At 31.8% G+C, this 13,430-nt stretch overlaps 1 protein-coding gene across 5 annotated transcripts in view; it reads left to right on the top strand.

Moving 5' to 3' along the window:
* LOC127841741 (uncharacterized protein TM_0508-like) overlaps nt 1-13,430 on the top strand; it is a 78,120-nt gene that overhangs the window by 54,133 nt on the left and 10,557 nt on the right. The window contains exons 6-8 of one of the 5 annotated variants that reach the window (XR_008031298.1): nt 2,916-2,984; nt 11,118-11,366; nt 11,964-12,795. The exons of the other annotated variants lie outside the window; for them this stretch is intronic. The gene's annotated coding sequence lies outside the window, so the exon portion shown is untranslated. Of the gene's footprint in view, nt 1-2,915; nt 2,985-11,117; nt 11,367-11,963; nt 12,796-13,430 lie in introns of those variants that run through there. 5 annotated transcript variants of the gene reach the window in all.

Genomic DNA, 13,430 nt, shown 5'->3' with positions numbered 1-13,430 from the left:
TGTGTTTGTGAAAAAACTATGTCCCCATATATTTGACCTTGAAGGATGACCTTGACCTTTCACCATTCAACATGTGCAGCTCCATGAGATACACATGCATGCCAAATATTAAGTTGCTATCTTCAATATTGCAAAAGAGTACATTAAAATGAGAGATTTTTACACATACGTTTGACCTTTTACCTTGGAGGGTAACCTTGACCTTGACTTTTCACCATTCAAAATATGCAGCTCCATGAGATACACATGCATACCAAACATTAAGTTGCTATCTTCAATATTGCAAAAGAATGCATTAAAATGAGCGATTTTGACACATACATTTGACCTTTTATCTTGGACGGTAACCTTGACCTTGACTTTTTACCACTCAAAATGTGCAGCTCCATGAGATACACATGCATGCCATATAACTTGCTGCTTTCTTCAATATTGCAAAAGTTATGGCAAATGTTAAAGTTGGGGCAAACTAACACAAACCAACCAAAAGACAGGGAAAAACAATATGTCCCCCACAATAGTGTTGGGGGACATAAAAAGTGGGATTTTAACATACAGTGGAGTTAACCATGAAGAGCAGTGCCTGATGCGCACACATTTAATATATTATCCAAGCAAGATAAATCAAGATTTGCAAGCATAATTATTTGGTCTGTCTTGAAAAAGCCATATAAGTTTTTCTCTCCAAGAAATGCCGAGCAGTTTTGTTTAATCAATTTCCTGTACTTTTCTCGAATTGTTGTATGTTTGTGTTTACCTTCTTGGCTTGTGTTCAAAAAGCCTTGTTAGTTTACCTTTTCTTCTCCAAGAAATCCAGAGCAGTTTTGTTTTTTGAACTTCCTGTTCATTTCCATTAATGAGCCATATTTGTGTTTACCTGGCTTCTAAATCACATTTATTGTCAATATAAAATTTTGCAAGATTCTTATGTTGAATTATTAATAGTTGTTAAATACCTTTATGTTTTTTAAATCTGCACCAACAAATTGGAAAACTGAATAGTAGGCTGTCATGATTTAACAAAAGTAATTTAGCTGCAACTGTTTTTCTCATAAAAATGTAACTAAATCCTAGATGCTAATCCTATAGGTAATTTGGTATTATTTTATTTTTATTCGAGCTTTAAGGTGGGCTGATGTAAAATTAAAGTTGTCTCAAAATTGTTGTCGATTTCATGTTATCAATCTCAAAAGGAAATTTTCCCTTTTGTTATAAAAGTGGTTTTTAGCAATAAGTAATAGAAAATGACAGATATGGTAGACAAAAAGATAAGCAAGCATCTTAGAATAGTATTTACTCACCTTTGTCTCTGTTTTTAAGGTAAAAAAACAGTTATTAAATGTCAGAAAATGTACTTTTGTTCAAAATTTATCTTGTTTATGTCTGTTATGCCAGAGCATGTTCATGTATTAAATATTTTAATGATCGTAATCTTATATTAACGAAGAAATTGCTAAAACAGGTTTTTTTTTATCATAACCTAAGAGGTAAGTTTGCTAAATTTCACTCTAAGTATGGTGATTTAATTTCAAAATATAATGTTTCTTTAAAATGGCATTAAACTAATGGAATTTCCCATCCATCATTTAATGGGGATGTTTTGAAGCGTGTCCGCAAGTTAAAATATGTTAAAGAAAATGTTCATATTAAACTTTTCCATTTAATTAACTCGTTTTTATCAAAAGGATATGATGCTTATGTACTTAAAAACACGTACGTGATGGTTTTTGATTCACTTTATCTTTTGTCTCTTAAAATTTGGAATCATTAGTGATATAATGGGCATTTTTCACTGTTTAATTAAATTGTGTCTTTGTGTCGTATGCACTTTATCTTTCGTCTCTTTAAATTTGGAATCATTAGTGATATAATGGGCATTTTTCACTGTTGAATTAAATTGTGTCTTTGTGTCGTATGCACAAATCTGCATGAAAACTACATTTAGATTCACATCGTACATCAAATCATTTCTGTCGTCAAATGTCATAACACCCATATACTGTTTGATTCCAATAATGTCGCTTTAATGGAATTGCCATTTTTATTTATTTGATTCTTAATATTAAATCACCTAAACTTGTTTTATAAGAAGCACAGCCCCATTAATATTTTTATTTACAGTACTGCCCCTGGATTTTGTTCACGTCATTATGTCATAATGGATTTTTGTGACGTCATACGACCGACTTTCCCAGTTGTTATCTACATGCATAGGTCATTGGGTTTATAACGTTCCATTTTATTTTTATTTTCTCTCTGATAGGCGTTTCTTGTTTGATTTAATTATTATTATTTTTTTAGCAGTCACATAAACAACCAAGCAATGTAATATGGCATTGTTACACCCATTATTGCTGCTTCTTCCTGTTTTTGCGCGATGATTATCTGAGATATTAACTCCATGATGCTATATTCTCAAATCTTTTTCTATAAAGAAGGAATGTAGTTGACAATTGTTAATAGTTTTATTTGATCGTTCGTAAAAAAGTTGTAACTCTGTTACTCTGGTATCTTCTATGCAATTGAGTAATTAAATAGTAATTAAATTGAATGCGTTTTAATTCCCTTTTATTATTGTTTAATTTGAGTTACAATGCTATGACATTAAATTTTATTTTCACTTAAATGTATTATGAATATTGCTGGGCCAAGTGTGAGGTTGAGCGCTCTATAACCAGGTTTAAACCCCAATGCGTTGCATTGACCGTTCCAAGGCGGTGACCCCAGCTTTATTCTTATTTGTGTTTATGTTGTTTTGTATTGTGCTGTATTGTGCTGTTTTGTACTGTTTCGGCAATCGGTCACTTGCCATAAATAAAGGACCAACTAATTGTTTGTAATAAGATTTCAATACTGCTCCAGCAGCTGGAGGTTCACTTCTTTATATTCAATGACTTTAAGATTATGTGTTTCAGATATAAAGGCAACTGGAAGAGAACACCCGGTCAATCGGCCTGCATCTTTAGCACCGCCACCATTTAGCGGTAAATGGAAGTTATGAATCCTTTTAGCTGTACTTGACATAAAAGAAAAAGTGTGACTATAACATACTGCATACTACCTCTATGTAAAATCAGCAATTTTAATGAAAATATGCAATTAATTACATTTAACAGTAATTATTTCAATATGAAATCATAAAAGTTATGAATTTTATTGCATTTAATAAATAAAGAACCATCCCAATAAAATTAAAGGAATCACTTGTTGGTAAATAAAGGAACATTAATCTTGGTTTCCCCAAAAGTTTCATTGCTGTAACCATTTGATAACTCAGAATATAATTATTAAGTAAGTAGTGCATTTCTGTACTTTGTAAGACTATTAAGTTTACCAAACGTATATATCTAACATGCCATACCTTTTCTGAAATGGTCGGAAAAAAGTGACATTCATTAATAGCATACATGGTGACAAATTCAAAATAGATCTTTATCCATTTTATTATCAACAATATAAAGAAGTGAAACTCCAGCTGCTGGAGCAGTATTGAATTCTCATTATAAACAATTAGTTGGTCCTTTATTTAAGGCAAGTGACCGATTGCCCAAACAGTACAAAACAGCACAATACAAACCAACATAAACACAAAATATGAATAAAGCTGGGGTCACCGCCTTGGAACGGTCAATGCAAAGCATTGGGGGTTTAAACCGGTTATAGAGCGCTCAACCTCACACTTGGCCAAGCAATATTCATAATACATTTAAGTGTAAATAAAATTTAACGTCATAGCATTGTAACTCAAATTAAACAATAATAAAAGGGAATTAAAACGCATTCAATTTAATTACAATTTAATTACTCAATGGTATTGAAGATACCAGAGCAACAGAGTTACAACTTTTTGACGAACGATCAAATGAAAATACAAACAAAAATCAACTACATCCCTTCATTATAGAAAAGGATTTAAGAATATAGCGTCATTAAGTTAATATTTCAAATAATCATCGCGCAAATACAGAAAGAAGCAGCAATAATGGGTGTAAAAATTCCATATTACATTGCTTGGTTGTTTATGTGACTGCTAAATAATAAAATAATAATAATTACATCAAACAAGAAACGCCTATCAGAGAGAAAATATAAATAAAATTGAACTTTATAAACCCAATGACCTATGCATGTAGATTACAACAGGAAAGTTGATCGTATGACGTCAAAAAATCCATGTACCCAGGAACAGAGAAAGAGTTATGACGTAATTGACAAGCGAAGACACAATGACGTGAACAAAATCCAGGGGCAGTACTGTAAAGTAATAATAAAACTATTAATGGGGGGCTACTGCAAAATTGAACCACCAATAAAACAAGCCTAGTTGATTAAATATTAAGAATCAAATGTATAAAAATGGTAATTCAATTAAAGCGACACTATTGGAATCAAACAGTATATAAGTGTTTTGACAACCGACGACAGAAATGACTTGATGTACGATGCGAGTCCAAATGTAGTTTATATGCAGATTTGTGGATACGACACAAAGACACAATTTTGTTCAATAGTGAAAAATGCCATTAATATCACTAATGATTCCACATTTTAAGATTGGAAAGATATAGTGAATCGAAAACCATCAAACACGTGTTTTTAAGTACATAAGCATCGTATCCTTTTGATAAAAACAAGTTAATTAAATTGAAAAGTTTAGTAAGAACATTTGGTTTAACATATTTTAATTTGCGGACACGCTTCAAAACATCTCCATAAAATGATGGATGGGAAATTCCATTATTTAAATGCCATTTTAAAGAAACATTATATTTTGAAATTAAATCACCATTCTTAGAGTAAAATTTAGCGAATTTACTTCTAGGTTATGATACAAAAAGCCTTGTTTTAGCAATTTTTTTGTTAATATCAGATTACGATCATTAAAATCTTTAATACATGAACATGCTCTGGCATAACGTACCAACTGCGAAATGTAAATACCATAGGAAGGTCCTTTAGGGATGTTGCCATCTAGGAACGGAAAATTCACAATTTCAAAGTTAAAGTCGTCCCGTTTGTCGTATAAACTAGTTTTGATCAAATTATTATTAATAGTTAAATGTAAGTCTAAATACGCAGCGTCTGTATTGGATATACACGATCTATTTAAGACTAGTTCTTTTGGGTAGATTTTGTGAATATATTATTCAATATAAAGATTGAAAACAATTACTTGGTCCTTTATTTAAAGTGACCGATTGCCAAAACAATACAAAACATCACAATACAGCATAATACAAACCAACATAAACACAAAATATGAATAAAGCTGGGGTCACCGCCTTGGAACGGTCAATAATGGATTATCTAAATTAAGTATGTCATCAATGTACCTACTAGTAAGGTTAAAACAATGAATCAAATTTAATTGCTTAGTTTTAGATAATTCTAACATAAATTCGCTTTCATAACAATATAAAAAAAGGTCAGCTATAAGTGGCGCACAATTAGTACCCATAGGAACGCCAATAATTTGTTTAAATATTTTACCATTAAATTCAACAAACAAGTTATCCAGAAGAAAAGTAAGTGCTACACAAAAGTCAAGACCAGTCCAAATGATGTAATTATCTAATATCTGATTAGTAAAAAAGGCTGTTTTAGTGTTTAAAGCTAGATACAAACACTTCTCTCTAGCAAAAGTTTTTTAAATCAAAGAAACACGTTTGGATTTTATTAAAGCGTGAGGAAGCGTTGTATATAGTGTAGAAAAATCATAAGTACTTACCTGTGACACCTTATATTTTTTTCTTTTCAATTTGATCAATAACTTCTAAGGAGTTTTTTATTGACCAAAATAGGTAAATATTACTATTTGCATAAACTTTATTACACAGTTTAGCTATATGATATCTTATAGCACTCAATGCAGATGTAAGATACACTGATAATTGTTTGGTGGTACAAGACACTGAATTAGCGATAAAACGACTTTTATATGGCGTCTTATGTAATTTAGGTATCCAGTAAAGTGATTGCAATTTCTTGTCAGTAATATTGACTATTACACTTATTTTTTGCATTGGGCAATATGGTCGGCAATAATTTCATTAGGTTGCTTATTGTACTCACAATATGATGTAGTTTGTGAAAATTCTTGTGAAATAGTTTGAACATAAAACACTTGTCATATTATTACAACATTATTAGCAGCCTTATCAGCAGGAACTATGACGAATTTAGATTTTAAGTCTTCAAGAAATTTACAGAGATTTTGTTTATTAAATTTAGGTGAGTGTGGTAGGGCCAAAGGATTTGTATCATAAAAACATATTTTATTCATGGCCATACTAAATATTTTTGTTTTCCAATCATTAAGTGCAGTAATTTCAGCATTTTCCTTCCTGCGCCATTTAGTGCAATAATCCTGTAAGGATGTTACGATTTTCTTAATGCAGTCATCAAAATCAACAGGAATAGGCAGTCTGTACTTAGGGCCTCTGCGTAGTAAATTTCTAAGGTTTTTATTTTGAATGAAATTAAGGTAATAACATGTCCAACTGGACCATATATTTGGAACTAGAACAGTCACATAATGTAGGACAATTTCTTATTACATTTATATCTGTGGAAATAGAATTATAATTAAAAACGATACTTCTTACAGGTTAACTATATTTGTAGCAAGTAAGTGGTGATTCAGTATTGCGGAAATAAGGGGGAATCAACCGACGTACATTTTTATCATTGAATATTTGTGAAAGGTCAATTAAATCAAGACCTTTGTTACAAAACTCAATTTTGATACGATTTCTAGTTTTGTTAAGTGCATTTTCAATAAAAGGTTTAAGATAGTAGTCATGGAAAGATTCAATAATACAAGCACATTCATACAGAGGGTCAGATTAAAGTAAAATAAGTTTACATCCCTTATCAATATGCGCCAACGAAGAAACAGAAAGAGAGCAAAGTGCACTAAGTAATTTATTTTTACCCTCATTTTGTAATAATGTGTAGCAGTCATTTAAAGAAAGCAGACGTTTTAATTTACGCCTTAAGTTACCATTATTCCTAATGCCGTGTGAACGTTTATTTCTTAGACGTTTACTAAACAGAGAAAATGAATTAATCGATTTATTTTGAGAAAATGTTCCAACATTTAGAATATTATCATTTAATCCAAGTGGGTAAGCTGATTGCAAACATTTAATCCATTCAAATTCTGACATGCGCCTTACTTTTAATTGGCACTGAAGTGAAGTACTATCATTAAAAATAAGTTGCTCCACAGGTTGAATTGAAATATTTGTTACGCTATGACCCGTTTTATTAAAGTGCTGGTAAATGAAGTTGTAAAATTTATTGTTATTTTTAATTTAAAAAAAAAGTTCCCTAAACGTGTTTTTAGTGATCTACCAGTCTGCCCAACGTATTGCGCACCACAACAGGGTACATTTCCAGTAATAACATAAACCACATGCATAGAATCTCATGAAAAATCGGATTTAATGTTAACTGAAAATTTGCGATTGTTAACAGATGAAAGAATAAAAGAGGACATATTTAAAAACTTGCAACATAAACACTTCCTGGAGTTGCACTTATTTATTGTAGGATACCGATTACACGGAGCTTGATTACGCTGCGAACTAGAACCCTGCCGCATGGTACCTTCAATGAAACATGTTCGAAGTAAACTTAATTTGACTGTAGGTTTAGAAAAAAGTAATTGTCTATAATTTCACGGCAAATGAATACTACGTGCAATCGGAATTCTCAATGGTGAGAGAACAACTTTCGGGTTTTTTGTTATCAATCTGTCCATAGGTTATTTATTTGGCGAAACCACCAATCTTATAAATACATTAATACACATTGCCAAGTCAACATACATAAAAGAGTAAAAGGCAGCTTGTTAGATAATGGTCTGTAAAAATTCAGTATAACCTGCAGAACTCTCAATTGATGAACATACACGTTTACTTTATAAGTACAGAGAATGTTTAAGAATCTAAGTATAAGAAAGGTCTTAAACAAGGTTTCTTAAAATAATAAAAAAACACAATACCGCCACCAGCCTCTGAAGGCTGAAAATATAACAACATCGAAGATATGTACGGGGATACACGCTACTGCATCCACGCAGCACACATCAAACTGTTGTGCAATGCAATATAAAGAAGTGAAACTCCAGCTGCTGGAGCAGTATTGAATTCTCATTATAAACAATTAGTTGGTCCTTTATTTAAGGCAAGTGACCGATTGCCCAAACAGTACAAAACAGCACAATACAAACCAACATAAACACAAACTATGAATAAAGCTGGGGTCACCGCCTTGGAACGGTCAATGCAAAGCATTGGGGTTTAAACCGGTTATAGAGCGCTCAACCTCACACTTGGCCCAGCAATATTCATAATACATTTAAGTGTAAATAAAATTTAACGTCATAGCATTGTAACTCAAATTAAACAATAATAAAAGGGAATTAAAACGCATTCAATTTAATTACAATTTAATTACTCAATGGTATTGAAGATACCAGAGCAACAAAGTTACAACTTTTTGACGAACGATCAAATGAAACTACAAACAAGTGTCAACTACATTTGTTCTTTATAGAAAAAGATTTAAGAATATAGCGTCATTAAGTTAATATTTCAGATAATCATCGCGCAAATACAGGAAGAAGCAGCAATAATGGGTGTAAAAATTCCATATTACATTGCTTGGTTGTTTATGTGACTGCTAAATAATAAAATAATAATTACATCAAACAAGAAACGCCTATCAGAGAGAAAATATAAATAAAATTGAACGTTATAAACCCAATGACCTATGCATATAGATTACAACAGGAAAATTGATCGTATGACGTCAAAAAATCCATGTACCCAGAAACAGAGAAAGAGTTATGACGTAATTGACAAGCGAAGACACAATGACGTGAACAAAATCCAGGGGTAGTACTGTAAAGTAATAATAAAACTATTAATGGGGGGCTACTGCAAAATTGAACCACCAATAAAACAAGCCTAGTTGATTAAATATTAAGAATCAAATGTATAAAAATGGTAATTCCATTAAAGCGACACTATTGGAATCAAACAGTATATAGGTGTTTTGACAACCGACGACAGAAATGACTTGATGTACGATGCGAGTCCAAATGTAGTTTATATGCAGATTTGTGAATACGACACAAAGACACAATTTTGTTCAATAGTAAAAAATGCCCATAATATCACTTATGATTCCAAATTTTAAGAGAGGAAAAATATAGTGAATCGAAAACCATCAAACACGTGTTTTTAAGTACATAAGCATCGTATCCTTTTGATAAAAACAAGTTAATTAAATTGAAAAGTTTAATAAGAACATTTGGTTTAACATATTTTAATTTGCGGACACGCTTCAAAACATCTCCATAAAATGATGGATGGGAAATTCCATTATTTAAATGCCATTTTAAAGAAGCATTATATTTTGAAATTAAATCACCATTCTTAGAGTAAAATTTAGCGAATTTACTTCTTAGGTTATGATACAAACAGCCTTGTTTTAGCAATTTTTTTGTTAATATTAGATTACGATCATTAAAATCTTTAATACATGAACATGCTCTGGCATAACGTACCAACTGCGAAATGTAAATACCATAGGAAGGTCCTTTAGGGATGTTGCCATCTAGAAACGGAAAATTCACAATTTCAAAGTTAGTCGTCCCGTTTGTCGTATAAACTAGTTTTGATCAAATTATTATAAATAGTTAAATGTAAGTCTAAATACGCAGCGTCTGTATTGGATGTACACGATCTATTTAAGACTAGTTCTTTTGGGTAGATTTTGTGAATATATTGTTGAAATAATGGATTATCTAAATTAAGTATGTCATCAATGTACCTTCTAGTAAGGTTAAAACAATGAATCAAATCTACTTGCTTAGTTTTATGTAATTCTAACATAAATTCGTTTTGATAACGATATAAAAAAGGTCAGCTATAAGTGGCGCACAATTAGTACCCATAGGAACGCCAATAATTTGTTTAAATATTTTACCATTAAATTCAACAAACAAGTTATCCAGAAGAAGTAAGTGCTGCACAAAAGTCAAGACCAGTCCAAATGATGTTATTATCTAATATCTGATTAGTAAAAAAAAGCTGTTTTAGTGTTTAAAGCTAGATACAAACACTCCTCTCTAGCAAAAGTTTTTTCAATCAAAGAAACAAGTTTGGATTTTATTAAAGCGCGAGGAAGCGTTGTATATTGTGTTGAAAAATCATAAGTACTTACCTGTGATACCTTATATTTTTACTTTTCAATTTTATCAATAACTTCTAAGGAGTTTTTTATTGACCAAAATAGGTTAATATTACTGTTTTCATAAACTTTATAACAAAATTTAGCTATATGATATCTAATAGCACTCAATGCAGATGTAAGATACACTGATTATTGTTTGGTGGTACAAGACACTGAATTAGCGATAAAACGACTTTTATATGGCGTCTTATGTAATTTAGGTATCCAGTAAAGTGATGGCAATTTCTTGTCAGTAATATTGAACTTCGCAAGCTATTATCTTATAAAGTCGGCAATAAAGGGTTAAGTAATTAGCAAAAGGAGGTTGAATTGCAACTTAGATAATTTATTATAAAACCTCCATGACTAAAGAATGTTGAGAACAGTTGTCTTATTTCGTGTTTTGGGGAAAATGATACCTTGATTGAGACGCATGGCGTGTGTGACGCATACCCCGGTATACTCAAACAATTAAAACAATTAAAAATGAAATTTATTTATTTAAACTTGGCATTGAAACATATATTACAAGAATACTGGTACATTATTTTTATGTTTATTAGCTCACCTTAGCATAAGTGTGCAGAGTAAGATATGTGGTCAGTTTATGTGCATTAATTTTAATGCTTGCCAACGTTTAGCTTGTTGCCACTATAGAGGCCACATGAGTTTTTCAATGTTGTTGAAACCTTGTAAGAATGTCTTCGATCTGAAATCAAACATAGAAGAAGATTAAGCAGTTCATGAATTAACATATGTAAATGCGTGCTTTGGATTTTTTTTGTGCGTTGTACACACCGATGCGTATCATATGAGGACAAAGTACCAGTAGTTAAAACACTCTCAGGCTTTTATGCTAAATTGATTAACAGGTAGAAGTTTGCGTGATCGAGCAAGCGACAGAGGGGAGAGGGATCTCGGAAGGGGCGGCGGCTGGAGAAGGGATGGGGACGACCGTTAGCATAGAGATGATCGTGGTCCAAGGGATGCCCAAGGTCCTCGAGATGATCGTGGTCCCAGGGACCAGCGTGGCTCAAGGAATGATTGGCGGGGACCCCCGACCCGGAACGACAGAAAAGGACCTCCACCGTCAAGGGATGACAGGGATTCGTGGCGCAGAGGTACAATATTGGCACTGATTTATAATTGACCACTTTATGGTAATAATTAACAATACATAGTAACAGCAAGGATTAATCTATGTCCACTGCATGTGTCCTGTACAATTAAAATGGGAAAGTATGCATTGTACCAAAATATGAGCGTCTTAGAAGAGACATTCAAAATCTAGTGATGTTGGTGCGTATTCCGTGATTTGTGGGATTACGAATAAGCCTAATTAGATTTGTAATCCGAAAACCCACTATATTATTTAAGATGGTCCTCCTAGAGATAAACAAGCCTCCTTCTCTCAAGGTTTTCATTTTTATTTTCAGAGTGTACAATATTATACACGGATGAAATAATTATACTGCATATAATTATATGTTATCACAGAAGGACTTTTTTCCACCGTATTACATATCGAGCAGAACGTTGTGTGTTACATTTGGATTTATTTACATTTTTGAATCCTCTGAGAATCAACACATTTTTGGTCGTTTGCTTAGCATCCAAAATGCATACTTATTGGACTTAAAATTGAATGATCAGCCTGTGTCGGATGTAAAAGGAGGTTTAACAAAAATATAAATCTGTAATTGTGCGTATCTTTCCAGATCATATGGAGGAGGATGGCTGGACAACGGTCAAACGTTAAATGTAATGTTGAAAAACCAAACATCAAGGAACAGTACAGTTTTATTGAAGAATGGAAATTGTCAAAATTAGTTATAGCTAGGAATGTAAATTGTCTTTTGTTCTGTTGTGTGTACTGGGTTAATATGTTTCATAAACAGCAACAAAATATGTATCATGCTCTTACTGTTTAATTTCTTGATGAAGTTGACACAGTTTTGAAATAGACAAAATTGTGGTATAAATGATGTACATTTTCATTGTTTGTAAACTTAAGTAATAGTTCTCATAATTTAAAATAAAAAAAATAATTAATTACATGTCAGTTTTTGAAAACATTATTTCCAAAATAATACCATATTTAATTTCATAAAATTAATACATTAATGAAAAAGCCTCTTTCCCATTATCAGCTCGTATTGAGTGGGTGTGTGTGCTTTTCAAACCTACTGTCACGCAAGATTAATTGTAATTATGATTGACTGACATTTGATAAGTTGAAGCACTGAAAATATGTATTTGATTTGTAGTCAAAATCGTGTATTGCTTATGTTAACTATCTTATTTTCTTGTGCATGATACCAAATACACTTAAATACAACTGACTTTGACCATCTACTCAGTATGTTAATCACGTGTTTATAGTGCTACAGAGACCAAGGACGAATATATTTATGTGGAAAACAATAGTGTTATATTGTATTTTATCCCCACTTATAGCCGTTACGTCGGCAGCGGGCCGATTATAGACGTCCTGTCCAGCTCTGTCATGTGTTATTGTCTATAGAATTCGAAATTGTGTACACGATGTTAAAATCAGGCCAGTATACGAACTTGCGATTTCTTATTGTTTTGCGGGATTCACTCAAATCAATATGGATTGAGTAATTACATAATTACCATTTGATGCTCTTGCAAAAGTTTATATAGAGGATATTTGTTGGATTCGGTGGAATATCGATTTTATTTCATGAGTGATCATATAAAATAATATTTTCACGAGTGGCACAGCCACGAGTGAAAATATGCATTTTTTATGATTTCGAGTGAATTAATATCGATATTCCATCGAATCCAACAAATTTTCTTTTTATTTTATGCGTTTTTTCACCGTTAATTTACATTGTAAAAGAGTTTTACTGGATAATTTCGCTGGATTTATGACGTCATTTCGTCGATAAAATGACGTCATTTCACAGTAAAATAGTGTAAAATATCGATATTTTTCACTGTTATTTTTCACTGTTTAAAACAGTGAAATACCAGTTTTATTTCACTGATATTTCTCTATAAACCACCGGAAAGCATAAAATAAATATATTTTATACATCTTCAATTTTAATTTTATACAAATATTAAAACCAAAAAATGTATGAGCTTTATGTTACATGACAGTTATTTAAATTTCAGATTTATACTACGTTTTTACACAAGGCTGCAATTACGTG

This window comes from Dreissena polymorpha, chromosome 8, assembly GCF_020536995.1.
Source record: "Dreissena polymorpha isolate Duluth1 chromosome 8, UMN_Dpol_1.0, whole genome shotgun sequence".
NCBI lineage: Eukaryota > Metazoa > Mollusca > Bivalvia > Myida > Dreissenidae > Dreissena > Dreissena polymorpha.
Note: the sequence above shows the minus strand (reverse complement) of the source record. Positions and strands in the feature narration are given on the sequence as shown.